General features: G+C 35.3%; 1 pseudogene across 1 annotated transcript; it reads right to left on the bottom strand.

The window, feature by feature from the left end:
• Window positions 1-13,932: 13,932 nt before the first annotated feature.
• LOC125345824 lies at window positions 13,933-15,751 on the bottom strand (annotated as a pseudogene). The gene has a single exon (XR_007209801.1). The product of XR_007209801.1 is annotated as a stress-70 protein, mitochondrial-like (transcript).
• Window positions 15,752-16,180: the final 429 nt, after the last annotated feature.

The following is a 16,180-nucleotide window of genomic DNA, read 5'->3' as shown; positions in this document are numbered from 1 at the left end:
ATTGCTTTTTTGTTCTCATTTGAAGAAATTGTGAGGATTCCAATGGATAGTAATGAAGATGATTTGATGAGGAAATAAAAAAGATCTATTATTACACTTTTTAATATTAATATGATATGTTTATATTATTGAGAAATGCCAATTTTTATATTAGTATAGTAAATTGGTTCTAAATAAATAATTATTAACTAACGGCCACTCTTTAGTTACATTTACTTATGTTTTTATCTATTTTCCTTTTTAAAAAAAACATTTCCAGGATTCTTTCCATGATACTATATTACATTTAACTGTTGTAACTCCTTAGACTCTTCAGTGAATATTTCTCTGACTTCCTTTGAAGTTCAGCTAATCATTTTTTCCTTTCATGGATAATACTTTTGGTGTTACATAGAAAAAATTGGCATTGCCATATTGAATGACACTTATACTTTTACTGTATTATTTTTTCTTGTAGTGTCATAGCTTGAAATTCAAATTTAAGAATATAACTGATTTTGAGGTGGTTCATATGAAAGACACACAGTCTGTATTTAGAGTAATTTTTATTTTTATAGTATTTCATTACCCCAGCAACACTTTTTTGAAAAGACTGCACTTACTTCATTGTGTTCCCTTTGTTTTTTTGTAAAATGTCAGTTTAATGTACTTATATGTAGGTCAATTTCTGGATTATTTATTTGGTTTTATATGTTTATTCTCTTTTATCAGTTATACTCTGTCTTGATTATTTTAGCTTGTGGTAAGTCCTGAAGTCAGGAAATGTCAGTTCTACTTTATTTTCACTCTGTACTGATTTGGCTACACTACTTTTTTTGAGCTTTCTTCTAAAACTTAGAATTAGCTTTTTTATCTAAAACATAATTTTCTACAACCCTTACACCTAATTAGAATAGATGTCTAAGATTTATCTTCATGGAAAATGTAGTATTTGGGGTGCATTAACTTTTATTATATTTGTTATATGATTATTGTAATCCATGATTGATGGATTTTAAGACTATACTAATATTGAAATATTATCCTATGAACATGTGTGAGAGTAAACACATGTAAAAATTAAAATGTTTGCATTTTTAAATTTTCCTACTTTTCTTCTTTCAGGCTAGTTGTACTCACATTTGTACTTAAGTGTAAACAGTTGAATAGGAAGAAATATTTAATTTACTATAATTACTAGCACTTGTTTTTATTAGGTTGTAAAATTATTGGTACTTTAATGAAGTTAAAAAAGATTCAGTGCTTCAATTTGCATGTTCATGATAATTAGGGTATGTATTACTGTAAACCGACTGGCCAATTAGTTTCTTCTTATTTACTCATTTGAAGCCTTTGACCATTTGTCCATACTATTATTTGTTATTCTGTTTTGTTTCTATTTTCTCTGTAATTATTTGTTAAAATTTTATTTATCTTACTTTGTTAAGTTTAGTTTAGCAAGTACATATAGGAATGGTACTTAATGATTTTATGTGTTTGTACAACTACATTCTTCCAATCTGATGATGATCTCTGCTTCTGGAAATGTCAGGGTTTCCACTGATGCTTGTTTATTTTATTATACATACACTTGAAGTATTTTTAGTTTGTGCATATTTGCCTTTTCAAGAAATCATTAATAACTTTTGGTTACAAAATGATCTCTTATTTTCCATAACTACATTTAATGTTTTCCCTTCCACATGAAAGTTTGAATTGTGTTTTGGTATTTACAAGTCAGAAATGTGACTTTTCCTAATTTTGTCCATTTTGAAATGCCCAAGGGTCAGTTGATATCTCTGGCAGGAAACAGGTGAATGTAAGGCTTTACTTCATGTCCGTCCTCGGTCAGTGATTTGACCTTGAGCTGCAGGCTACTGAATGCAGGCAACACTTACATCTGGTATTTTGCCTTGTTACAGACATCATGCTGACCCTAGTCATTAAGCATGATATCAGGCACAGGACTGTCACCTTAGTGAAAATTGAACTCTGACAAAGATTATCTTTGTATTGAAAAAAATTACAGCTGTCTAAATAATTTAACAAGACTTAATTTGATCAATATCTATGTTGTTGCTCTAAACAATAACATGATTGCACTAAGTCTTACCTTCAAATACATTGCATGTCTTCATTGACTTTTAGTCTGTCCATTTTGTAATGTTACTGTTGTAACTTGATCCAGCTAATTTTCATTTTGATATATTGAAGTTTTGTGAGATTTTTCTGTTATATTTTATCAAATTTTATTTACACATTTTATATGGACAGAGAAATGAGGTGATTCCATATCAAGGCACATATATATACCTTTGTGGAATCACTGTACACACTAGGCACCAGAAATCTTAGCTACTCAGGAGACTGAGCTCTGAAGACCATGGTTTGAAACCAGCTTAGTCAGGAAAGTCTATGATATTCACCGAATAGTCAGAAGTGAAGCTGTGGCACAAGTGGCAGAGTGCCACCTTTCAGCCAATAAAGTTCATGGACAGTGCCCAGGCCCTGAGTTCATGCCACAAGACTGGTACAAGGAAAAAGAATTCTTGTACAAGAATTCTTGTAGACATATTGTGGTTAATTAGCACCTGTTTACATTATCTGCCTAGGAGTGGACTTCTAGACCCATAGGCAATGATTATTCTCAAAACCACTAGGCATTGTCAGATCTCTGCTTATAGCTCTTACAATTCACTCTCCTAGTTATCTTTTATGAGCATTGTGATTATTCATACTCATTCCAGCGTCCTAAGTTACATTGGCTACTAGATATGTATCTATTATGTGATATATTCTCATAGCTTATTTATTTGCCCAATTAATTATGGCTTTAATATTGACTTAGGCAATTCTGTTATTGATATTTATCAGCAACGGGATCTTTAGTTAAACTTACATTTCTACTGAGAAAACTTTGAGGAGGATGAAGGACCCTTTTCAACTTTTAGAATGTTATATGGGTAATTCCTCAGGCTCTTTGTATGAAACACTTTCAAACATACTTTTTTATGTTTTCCAAATGGATTTTTTCTCTCTCTTGTTGAACATGAAAACACAACCAAAACAAGTGTAATTTAACCCACCTTGAGTAATTTTACCTTCACAGTGTTGAAAAGTTCACCATTGAAGCTTTCTTCAAGACAAAGCCAGAAATTCTAAATGTAATGAAAGCTTATGACTTTTAATGATTGAAACCCAAATGGCATAGCATGAATGAACATATTCATATGAATAAGTACAAGTTAATGCCATACATTGTTATAGAGATACAAATTAGAAGATTTATTAACCTCCAGTTTTATCATTTTATCCAACCATAATATGTCATATTTATTATGCCACTTCTATCACTACTGAACATTAAGTTCCAGAAGATTTACTGGTCAATTGTTCATTTTTTCACTCTCTTTTAGTTGCAAACTATGATTTACCCAAGATCAAGTTAGCAAGTCTAGACAGCACATACCTGTTTTGTTACTCTATGAGCAATGCTTTAATTATAACTTTAAAACAGAAAACTTTCTAAGAGGAAACATAATGAGAAGTAGTCTATAGCTTTTAAACTACTATTTTTGTTTCAGTCATCTCAGAAAAGAAAAACAAAATGTCATTTAAAAGTACAATAATTGCTCACATGTTAATCATTTCATTTATGTACGGTTCTGGTTCACTTAAAATTGAATTATGACTTAAAAAAGGCTAATATTGGAGTTTCAGGTATGTATTGAGAATGAGAAAACAAAAGTTTTAAGGTTTTATATTTAATTTACAGGATGTAAATACAAAATTACGGAGATATTCTGGTATTGAGGTATTCTTCGTGGTATTCTGGTATTCGTCATGAGGGCATTATAATTATATCTACTTGAAGACTTTATGAAATTTTCCTTCTTGGTACTGTTTCTTGCTATAGGCATGCCAATATGGAATATGATACTAGGGTGCTATGCTTGAGGATTCATTTACATTTCCACCAGTCCTTTTTCAGGTACAACTCTATAAGAAAATTTTCTTGTTTTATATATCTCATTGTAAGTACTGAATCTCTGTTCCCAGACTCTGAAGATTTTCTCATTTTTTTCAAGCATATATTACAATGTGATATATTTACTTCATTTTATCATTTTCATACATGCATATGATGCACTTGGATCATATTCATGACAGGTATTAACCTCTCATCCATTTCTTCCTCTCCGTTATCCCTTTCCATCTTCTGATTTCTTAATCAGTCTGGTTGAAACTTGTCTAGTGATTCATTTTCACTTTTGCAAGGTTCCATTCCTCAATCATGTGGCTGAGTCATAATGTTTTTGCTTCAGGATTTTATATGTTTTCAAAGTCATACAGGTTCAGCATTTCCACTTGCCAGGTAGTCCATCTCAACCTACTTAAAAATGGTAAATTTAGGTTATATAACCTAAGAAAGGAAGAGCTTTACTTTAGTAATAAAATAGATGTTTGCATATTATTCAGGATTTTACCTAGAAGAAGATCAAATTTCGTTTTGAAATCTACCTGAAGTTGTAGCCCTCTGTCCTCAGTCATTACCTATTACTTCATGTATCAGCATGCCACAGTGCTCCCTCAGACTAGGACAACTTGGGCGCTTATGGTTTATTTTATGTTGAATGACATTAGCAAACATAGCATGAAATGTGGAGAAAATATACACAGGAGATATTTAAGCATATCCAATAACTTTATTATTATCTATAATTTACCTAGTAATAAAGTATTTTCTTAGAAAATAATCTATAAAATTAATATTCTCTATATTCTTAATCTCAATATGGGACAACTAAATGTGATTAATGAAATAAGTAGCTGAAATTTTTAAACTTCAGTTGGAAGGTGTTAAAATAAGTTAGGAGAAAGTCATTGGTGCTTTTGTCTTAAATGACGGATAAGCAGTAAGAATCAAATGGTAGAAGCTTGGTACACTCTTTCCATTTCACATAAAGATTTTAATCTTGGAATAGTTAAAAAAAATCAAATTTACATTGCAAATAAAAATAATTAAGTAACTAGTTTCCAATTCTAACAAACCATTAGCTGAAAAAACTGAAAATGAAAAAACTGAAACTCTTTGATGAGGCCAGGAAAATTAAGTCACAGAAAATAAAAAAAAACAACCTTGTTCCCTCACAATTGTGAAAAATGACAGTCCACAGTGATCACAACATCACAACTTATGGAGTGGAAAAGCCTTTAGATGGACAGAAAGTTTGAAGGAACTCCAGGGAACCCAGTCATAGGAGACCTGACCACTTCAATTATTTTTTTTTCTCCAGGAAGCTTACAGATCTCCCATGTAATGTAAGAGAGAAGTTCTCTTGTGGTCTTTGCTAGAGGAAAGAAAGATGAACCATTGTAGAATATGTCAGTATGATCTTCCTATGATAATAAGGCTTGTCCTCATGAGAAATTATTTTAACAGAACCCAATGTGCTATAGGTGTTACCAAAGCTGATTCTTGATACATCTAAAGGAATGAGAGTACTGGAAAGAACTGGAGAATAGCACATAGGCTCAGCAAGTAGACACCCTTATCATAAGACTATTGAAAAGTCCCCCTCCCCAAATATACTACAAGATTACAGCCTACTGCTAAAGTTCCTTTTACCTAGAACAGGATGTTTATTTTTTAACAAAAATAATTACCAGCCACATCAGAAGGTAAGCACAGAGTTTGAAAAGAACACACAAACACACACACACATATACACACAAATATATATATATATTTTTTAACTAAATTATTATAATTTTATCCTTTAGGGATAAGGAAAACTATAGTACACAGGGATAGATATGGTGGCTATACAGAAATATTTCCTTGTTCTTTATGCTAAATATACTGTTATAAACCTAAATGTGTCCTTCAATTAAAATTCATTAACTATGAGTGCACAGAACACTGTTGAATCTGAATATCAGCAGCTGACTTTACCAAATTAAATTTCCCAAATGTATACTGCTGAAAATCATCATTATAGAAACATAGAGAATATATTGTTACTAATACACTACAATTTATCTAACCATATAAAAATATATCAAAATAAAAATGTTATCGAACTCTCTATTACTCATAACTATCTATTTATACCTCTAAAATTACGTATGTGTTCTACATCTTGGATGCTTTAGTCAAACTTGGTAAGTTATCTGGGTTTACTTTAAATTAGAATGCAATTACTAGGAAGGATTTATGATTTAAATTACTAGGTGATTCTGCTTTATCATTTTGTATCAAGTTCATGAAAATGGCTACTTTTAAAACTAGTGATATTATTTTTAATTTCTTGTGTGTTTTTCATTGTGTAAAAACTTAGAAAGAAGCATTAGGAATTAAAATATATTAAACAACTAAACAAATAAATGTAAGAGTTTTGATAAAGACAATGGTACACCCACCACCTCCCCCACAAAAAAAAAAAAAAAAAAAAAAAGCATTCTTGGATTGCAGTCAATGTTGCCAGGAAACAATTAAATGTTTATGAATTTGCTCATGCTAGTTTCAACATGCAAGTGAATGGTTTGAATGTGGACAGTGTACCCAAAAGATCCAATATGTACAAAGCCTTATCTATAAAGTGAGGTTATTGGAAGGTGATAGACAGGACCTTTAATGGGTGGGGCCTAATGGAAGCTTTTTTTTAATCCTTGATCATATGACCTTGAGGAGACTATAGGACCTCCTCCTCCTCCTCCTCCTCCCCCTCCCCCTGCCCCCTCCCCCTCTCCCTTCCCTCCTGCTCCTCCCTCTCCCCTTCCCCCTTCCTCTCCCTCTTCTTCTTCCTCTCTCTCCTTCTCCTGCTCCCTGTATCTCCATGTCTCCCTCCTTCTTGCTTACCATTCTCTCCCTCCCCCTTTTATGCTACTCTCCCTCCCTCTCTTCCTCTCTCTACTGCCTTTTCCCCTCCCCCCCTTCCATCTTCTTGCTGGTATCTATCCCTCCCTCCTCTCTGGATCCAAGCCACATACCCACATCGTTAGGTGTAACCTTTACCAGATTCCAAAACCACTCTAACTTAGAATTGAACCTTCACAATCATGTGCCAAAATATACATGTCTTAATATAAGTAGTCAGTTAGGTATTACATCACAGTGACAAAACATGGCACAACATGTAATTTTGAGAATGTTTGAAGTCATGTGAAAAATCTAGGAGAGATGAGGGGAGAACAATGGAAAAAGTGACATTGACCAAGATGCATTATATTCATAAATTTTATATAGAATTGAAACCCATTTGTACAACGAAAGATAATAAAAATTAAATATTCAAGGATAGATGTTTAAGTCAGAGATAGACTCTGACTAGTAAGACTTACTGTGAGAACAAAGGAGGATACTTTTTTCTTTTTGCCAGTCCTGGGGCTTGAAGTCAATGCCAGGGCAGAGCTCTTGCCCCAGAGCTTTTGCTCAAGGATAGCACTCTATCACTTGAGCCACAGCGCTACTTCTGGGGTCTTTTTTCTGTTTATATGGTACTGTGGAATTGAACCCTGGGCGTCATGCATGCTAGGCAAGCGTGCTACTACTGAGCCACATTCCCAGCCACAAAGGAGGATATTCTTAGGGGACAATCACAAGAGCTCAGTTGCTTTGTGTATAAGACCATATGAAATAATGCATATCAAAATGAAGAGGTTCTTTACTGTTCTGTTTGTGGTTCTCTCTCTCTCCTCTCTTGCTCTCTCTTTTCTTCTTTACTCTTTTTCCCTTTGTCTTTGGTTTAATTTCTTCTGTCAATGTTTTTTATTTCTTTTATTTTTTTCCTTTTATTGGCAATGCTGAGGCTTGGACTCAGGGCCTGAGCACTGTCCCTGGCTTCTTTTTGCTCAACACTAGCACTCTACCACTTAAGTCACAACACCCCTCTGGCTTTTCCTATATGTGTGGTGCTCAGGAATCAAACCCTGGGCTTCATTCATACGAGGCAAGCACTCAACCACTAGGCCATATTCCCAGCCCACTGATTTTTTTTTTTTATTTATTTCTGTAACCTTTGTCTCATTTATAAGTTTATCTCATTTAAGAAGGAGAAGGGGAAGCACAGAAACCATTGGAGAAAGAGTAAAGGAATTCAGCAGTGAAACTCCTTAGACGTTGTGATGGAAATGAACTATACAAATTAGAGGGGAGGGAGGTCAGAGGAGAAAACCAGGAAGAGAATCAGCTAGGGTATGACTCTGGTCAAAAGGAAAGGTAATCATTACCTGACTCCTATAACTCTAACCTCTCTGTACCTCACTCACCTTTACAATAAAATTTAAATAAATAAATAAATCTCCAATTGTTTTTCCTACTCCTTTCAATTGCTACTTGTCTCTGTTCTTAGACTGAAATCACTAGGAGAGGAAGTTATACTGCATTTCTTGCTATGAAACAAACATATTTGACATTAAGTAGTCATTGTTCAATCACTGTTTTAATGTTTTAGCACACAGCAAAAATATGTTTCTAACTCTGCTAAGCTCTTTATGCCTAATAATTTGAGCTCAGTTTGATCTGGAACTTTCTATCTGTATCAGTGACTTTCTCTTTCTCTCATCATCTGCACCTCACATTTCCCATCAGTGCCTCCTGCTCTTGTAATCTTGGCTCAAGTTTCTTCCATCAAAAATATTCTCTCCCTCAACACATATTCTTTTCTGAGTATTAACTCCTTTTCCTTCTGAGAAATATTCATAAAATTGAGATGCCTGATTTACAAAGTAAATGGAGGAAACAATTCCATCTTAAAGTAATGTCTGATTAATCACATTTCTATGTGTGTTTATTGAAAAAAAAATGTACTTTGAAGAGGTGACTCTAAAGATAGCAGTATTCAAAGCCGGCTTTATGAATCTTCATCTATCACACTGAATAAGACATCAAATTCTGATGCTCAAGGCTATTTTTATACAGTGAAAAGAACTCAAAATAATAAGTGAATTTGAGAGAGAAACAATGCATTCATATCTGCATGTACTCTAGGCCTGTCTAAAAACTATGCTGAAGTTAATGACATCCACACCTGCGACAGACCCTGTACAAATTCAGCTTACTTGCTGAGCAGCTGAGAAATTCCTCAGGCATCAGTGTTTATCTGCAACCCTGAGGGCAGCTGGCCAGGGCTGGTGAGGGAGCTTCCACTTACACAGATCCCACAGCGACCTGAAGGCCAATGAATGGGACCCCTCCTTCCGCTCACTTTTTTTTTTTCTGTTTGTTTTGCCAAGCTGTAAAATCTAAAAGGACTACTAAAAGTGAATGATGCTATTTAGTTCATTATTTCTTCAAGCTGTCAAAAAAATCATGGAAGTTCTTATAAAACATCTGTTATTTTCTTATTATGTTGTTCTGAACATAAATTTCATCCTGGATAGCTTTTCTGTCTGTACAAGATTAGGAGTATAGACATTTTTAATTCATCAGTCTTTCAGGAGTTTTTCCTGAGCTTTTCTTAAGTTTTGGCTTTGCACAAGCTAGGTGCAGCCCTCTGGCAACTGCAGTTGGAGATGACTCAGGTGTTTCCCAGGAGCAGTTCCAGCACAGTATTCATTTGCAGCAGGACCACTGACCTCTTGACAATCTCTCATTTATCTCCCAGTGCCTTCTGCTTCACAGCTGCTCCTGTTGGAACCTTGCAGCCCTTAGGCAAAATTCTCTAGTGGTCAGCCTGGTCTGACCCTCCTCTGGTTCTAGTCAGGGAAGGTCTGGGGTTTTCCCAACACTAGACTAAAGCTGTCTCTTGTGTTCTCTTCTGTATCACAATCTTTGGAAAAGCTCAGCAACCCCAGGGCTACCCTGGAAAGATAATAGATAAGAATTTGGAGCCACACAGATCTCAGACAAGAATTACATACTAATCCCATCATGTTGGCAGGTGGTTTTTCTCCATACTCTCACATTCTATTTCCAGAAGTTTGAAAAGCTATACTTGAGGTCTTTATTAATTTTCAGTGTAACATTCTTCCTTGACTGTATTCCCCTTTGTCCTAAGAGCTTCTCTCTTTAATTTCTAACTACTGCATTCTTTTGCAATTTCTAACGAGTGCATTCTTTCTCAAATGAGGAAACTGAGCAGGGATGACACTTTTTATGTAGCATGCTTTTCTCCATTTGTGACAGCAGTCTTAATAATATCATTGACGGTATTTTCCCCTCATCTAGATCCAGTGCCTTCAATTGTTGTGTCATTTTAATCTCCTTTAATCTGGAAAAGCTCTGAGACCTTTCTTTGTCTTTCACATCCTTGATATTTTAAAACAATAAACCTGTTATTTTGTAAGATTAGCAGTTTTTGCTATTCTCATTCTGGTTCTGGTCTTTGTTTTCTTCCTTTAAACTAGCAGAGATGAAATTGGAAATATTAGACTGAATCTGCACCCAAACCAAGATGGTATAAATAACGCTTTTTTGCCCTTTCCCTCATCAATACTAAAAATGGAACAAAGTTGGGAGATGAGGTTTCCTCACAGACTCTGTTTAAGTAATCATAATGCAAAGGTCATATTTAACCTATTTTTCCAGGTTTTATTTAATCATTCTCTGCCCTGTGTTTTCTCATGAGATTATGCAAAATAATCATATATAAACAGATAGACTCTACCTACAGGTAAGGATTGAAAGACTAGACAGTATTTTCTGATCCTATCCATGTAAAGCTTATTTAAGTCTCCTGAAGCATTCTAATTTGACCACTGCCTAGCACTTTCAATTGACAGGACAGTATTCTCAAAAGTAGAGACATACCAAATTCTATTGGCCTAATATCCTTCTAGAATTTAATAACTTGTTATACAAACAAAATTTGTTTCTATGCATAAGTCATTGTTCTAAATCATCTCACTAGTGGAGAACAATTCATTCTGAGACCCAATTTCAACCTCAGTACATTTTGCTCAGTAACAATGTCTTTATGAGGAAACCATATTTATAGTTGGAACAGAAAATATGTTTGATACTGAGTAGAAATACAGTGCTGTTTGATAGGTGAAAAAAATCAATCTTATGAAGAATGAAGAGGATTTAGGTAGGATTATTATTAGAAGAGTTGTTTCATATTTCTATCCTGCTCCATCCATTCGTGAGTAAAGACCAACAAAGGGCCAACAAGCACACAAATGCATGAAGTTGCATAAGAGCTCCAATTTCTTTTGTACAAAATGTATTTGCATTTATTCTAAGAGAACTTGTTTGTCTAATTGTTTAGCTGTTTGTTTGTGCATACTTCATCTATTGTAGAAATTTGATATTATCTGTTAGTATAAGACTTATCTGAAGGAAGACTAGCCTTCACACTATAGTTAGTTTGTATGCTTGCAATCAATACTACATTACAAGATTAATTTTTCATATAATAATCTAAGTCCAATCTAAAAAATAATAAGGAAAGAAAGAGATGTTTGCTTTTAGTCTATGGATGTGCACTTGTGCCTTCAACAAAGCTAACGTTGCCAAAAAAAAAATGTATAAGTTAGCAGTATCTGGTACATGAACTATGGTAAGCATTATTGTCTCAGCTCATCCAAGCACAGATACAAATTATTTTTTCCAACAAAGACACCACCACCTCCTTCAACTTTTGTTAGAGATTTTTCACAAAGTCTCCAACTTACTATCAAAACAAGATAACTAAGGCAAAATAGAATCCTGGGAGTTTCTACATTTGACACAGAAGGAAAGAAAACAAACGCATAAAGATATAAATTAAAGATTAGAAAAGAACTAGAAGAAATGCATCTATGCAAAAAGGAAGGAATACATGTCAAAGAAGAATGTGAAATACTATAGGACTTGACCTCAAGATGCCCAAGTACTGAAATAACAATTAGGGAATCGCTGGTGACTTTATAGGATTTGTTGGATCATCTGGGAATGAAGTGGGAGCTGAATATAAAGCTGAAATGCAAGAAGATAAAAATTACTGTGCCTTTTAACATAAAGGAAATGAAGGATGGTTCTATGACTATGTGAGGAGACCAAAAATTTGTAGAGTAAAAACATTTTAATGAAGAAATAGACTAATTATATCAAAAGAGCAAGCAAAATGGCCAAAGAAGAGAGGAGGTATTAAGACCCTAGAAGTGTAAACATTAATGAAAAGAAGGTGAAATTGCGTACGCAAGATAAGATTTAGCATTTTAATAGACAATTTAATCTCAATACGGATATAGAATTACTAAGGAAAAAGGGGGACCACTAGAATGCTGCTTATTGGATGCTCTCAATATCTACAGTGCAGAAAATGAGATATGTTTACTTCATTCATGAAGGTAAGTGGAGAAAAAGTATAGAATATAAAAATGTCTGAAACCATAATGTTTACTGAACAAATTTTCAGTTTCTAGTAACTTTGAGGATCAACTCATCAAAGATCAGTGGCACATTCACAATAAAGAAAATATTGTACAAAAATACCAATAGTTAGGATTCAGTTGAGATTTGTGATGGAAGTAGGAAAAATTATAGACTCAAGAAAACCTGTCACTGCACTGTATGGCCCTCTGTAGAGGCAGGAGATTGTAGAAAGTTTATAAATACATGATTGGAGCATTGGCTGGGTGAAGAACACAGAGAAACTTAATGGTGGCAAAATTCTGCTTAAAAGAGAGTGAGAGAAGTGAGAAATGTGGAAAAGAGGAGGCAGACATGAATGGGTAATCACAATGACCACACTGTGCAAATATCTGGATGACAACATATGAACAGAAAGTGTAGCAGAAAATGTATGGGTCTTGTCATTCAAAAAAATTGGGTTTTATTTAAAACTATTAAGAGGAAATTTTCACGGACGGCCTAAGTACACTAGTAGCTTGCTTACATCTAAAAATGTATTTAAAAATAGACAATAAACCAAAAACTAAGAAAATGGGTAGCAGAAATTGGTTAATGGAACAAAAGAAGCCAGTGATGCGTGACAGGCTGAATGAGATATAGTAATAATGTAGAGGGAAGATGCTAAGCATGCAAAATTGTGAAGTTCTATTCTTTGAAGAATTTTTACACTTAACAATTCCCAGTGTTCCATTTACTACAGGGGTTAAATAAATCCTTAAAAAATTATAGTCACTTTATTTTCACTTTTTGTGAATGACACTGATACACTCATATTAAATTAAACAAGTCTTATCAGACAGACCACAAACATTTAGAGTTTACCAATACTGTTCTTATTAAAATAGTTGTTAGGAAAATTATAATTTTATGGGTAGGATTTAGTAGAGCAGATATTCTTCTCCTAGTGAATGTCCTTATTGAATGTAGAAAATATTATATTTTTTGCTTTTCAAATTTATTTATTAAAAATAATCCAGAATGGATGAGAAGAACAATCATCAAGGATTTAGGTGCCAGACACAGGCCAAGAGAATAGCTAGAAAAGTGTGCCTTAGGAATACTCAGGACTTCATTACTACCTTAGTTTTAAAAACTATAACCAAACATAAATAGCTCAGTTTTCCATTGACGTAGCTTCAGCACCTACAAACGTAGCATAGCTAGCTGGCTTGCCTTGCAAGGCCTCAGTTGAAGGACCATTTACACACAGGTGTATTTACAGTACCACTTTTGGCCAACTGAAAGGATCTAACCTCCATATGGTCTCATGCTAGGTACATGGCATGGCAGACTACCTTCATTCTGTGTGAAATGTTTTCACCTCTTGACAATATGACCACTTCTGCACAAACTGACTGTTATAGTGATCAAAAAGTTGTCTCCCTACCCCCTTACATGCTTAAAAATGAGGGGCTAGGGACAGAACATTGAGAACTTTCTACTGTTGCATTTATTATTCATTAATGCTTGATTACCTAATTAACACTAAATTTACATTAAGGAAATTATATATAGAATACTGCAAAGGCATAGTAAAGACTGAAGTTTGCCCATTTCTGCTCAGAAGTCCCTTCACTCCCAAGCTTTATAATCTGCTGTCCTCTCCACTCCAAAGTGTACTGCAACTACTACTGCTTCTCTTCCTTTTGATTGTCCTTTTGTTCTCCAGTGCCAGAACTTCCAGAGCCTTCTCCTTCAGATGCCATCTTTTTATATGCCATTTCAAAGAGCTTCACTGATTCTTGCTGAAGGAGAGATGTTGTATGCCTAATGTTTTTTCCTGTTTCAGTCTTTTGGAGCCAAGAGTTCCCTCATTTGGGGTATTTCTTCTTTGGTATTTCTTCTTTTAGCTTGCTGCACTCATCAGTAGGCAGTTGGTCTTTGAATTCTTCCATCATAGTTTCTGTGTCATGAATAATTCCTTCAGCCATGTTAACTGCTTCAACTCGTTCCTTCTTTCGATGGTCTTCCTCAGAATACTTCTCTGCATTTTTAACCATATTTTCAATATCATCTTTGCTTAACCCACCAGAAGACTGGATTACAATCTGCTGCTCTGGTCCTGTGCCTTTATCTTTGGCAGAAACATGTACAATTCCATTGGCATCAATGTCAAATGTAACTTCAATCTGAGGAACTCCATGAGGGGCTGGAGGAATTCCAATCAAAGTAAACTGACCAAGAAGTTTCTTATTTCCAGCCATCTCTCTCTCACTCTGACATACTTTAATCTCCACTTGAGCCTGTCCATCAGCAGCAGTTGAAAACACCTGGCTCTTTTTGATTGGAATGGTGGTATTCTTGTTAATAAGTTTGGTAAACACACCTCCTAGGGTCTCAATACCCAGAGACAGGGGAGTGACATCCAGGAATAGCACATCTGTGACATCACCAGCTAGCACACCAATGGCAGCTCCAATGGCCACAACCTCATCAGGATTAATAGATTACTTGGGGCTTGGCCAAAAAGATCTTACACAGTTTGCTGAGCCTTAGGCATCCTGGTCATGCCACCAACAAGAATCACTTCTCCTATGTCACTCTTGGTGATTTTGGCATCCTGCATAGCTTCCTGGCATGAAACAATAGTCCTCTTGATAAGATCAGTAATGATTCCCTCAAATTGAGCCCGTGTCAGTTTCATATTCAAATGCTTTGGTCCAGAAGCATCCATAGTAACATATGGCAAATTGATGTCAGTCTGCACAGATGAAGAGAGTTCACATTTAGCTGCTGCTGCTGTAGGTTCACTAATCACCCGAAGCACATTTAGTCCTGATATCTGGCCAGCATCCTTAGTGGCCTGTCTCTGAGAATAATTGAAATAAGCATTGACGGTGATAACAGCATTTTTTGCTGCATGTCCCAAATGATTTTCTGCCGTTTCTTTCATCTTCATCAATACAAATGCTCCAATTTGACTTGGAGAATAGAGTTTGGCATGATCCTCAACCCAAGTATCAGCATTAGAGGCACGGACAATTTTAAAAGGGACTTTCTTCAGGTCTTTCTGTACTTCAGGGTCATCATATCGCCGGCCAATGAGACGTTTGGTGGCATAGAATGTATTGTTTGGGTTGGTGACAGCTTGTCGCTTTGCTGGCATACCAACAAGGCGTTCACCATCTGCTGTAAAGGCAACAACGGAAGGGGTGGTTCTGGCACCTTCAGCATTCTCCAGCACCTTTGCTTGTTTGCCCTCCATAACTGCCACACGGGAGTTGGTAGTACCCAAATCAATACCAACCACTGCATCCTTGATTGCTTCTGACGCATAATCCCTCCTGGAAACAAATCTGAAAGCCTCATGACTAAAGCCATTCCAGCAATCCTGCTGGTGGGCGGCCCTGGGGCCTTGGGGGCGCCCACAACACGGGCTGCAGCGGATCGGCTGGCGCTTATCATGGTGGCTAGACTGATGGAGCTCGAGAGTGAAGCAACCACCCCGCAGGCCTGGAGCTGCGCAGCCTATTTTATTTGTTTTTATTGAACAAAACCAATACGTTACTCAGGAGGAATTTGCAAAATTACGAGTGCCACGTCAGTTTCTTCAGTAATGCAGCATGTCAAGAATATTTTTCAACAGTATTTGGAATTTGGGGATTAGTAAAATGAGAGTTTGAAATATCCTTCTAATGCACAAAGGATTGTCTCATTAAAAACTCATGTTGCATTTTTCAGGAGTTGCAGATTTAAGGAAATATGTATTTTTAACATTTAAAAAATATAGCGATCTGTCTTTGCATTTTGTTAAACACTAAAAAACTAGCTTGTAATGAAGCATCTCCCTTGTGCTGATGGAAAAAAGTATTGTTATGAAAATAACTAAAATTGAAAAACATTCAGTTTCTAAAGCTAAGA

The sequence above is a fragment of the Perognathus longimembris genome, chromosome 2 (assembly GCF_023159225.1).
Source record: "Perognathus longimembris pacificus isolate PPM17 chromosome 2, ASM2315922v1, whole genome shotgun sequence".
NCBI lineage: Eukaryota > Metazoa > Chordata > Mammalia > Rodentia > Heteromyidae > Perognathus > Perognathus longimembris.
The sequence above is the reverse complement of the archived record's forward strand: the minus strand, read 5'-3'. Positions and strand labels throughout refer to the sequence as shown.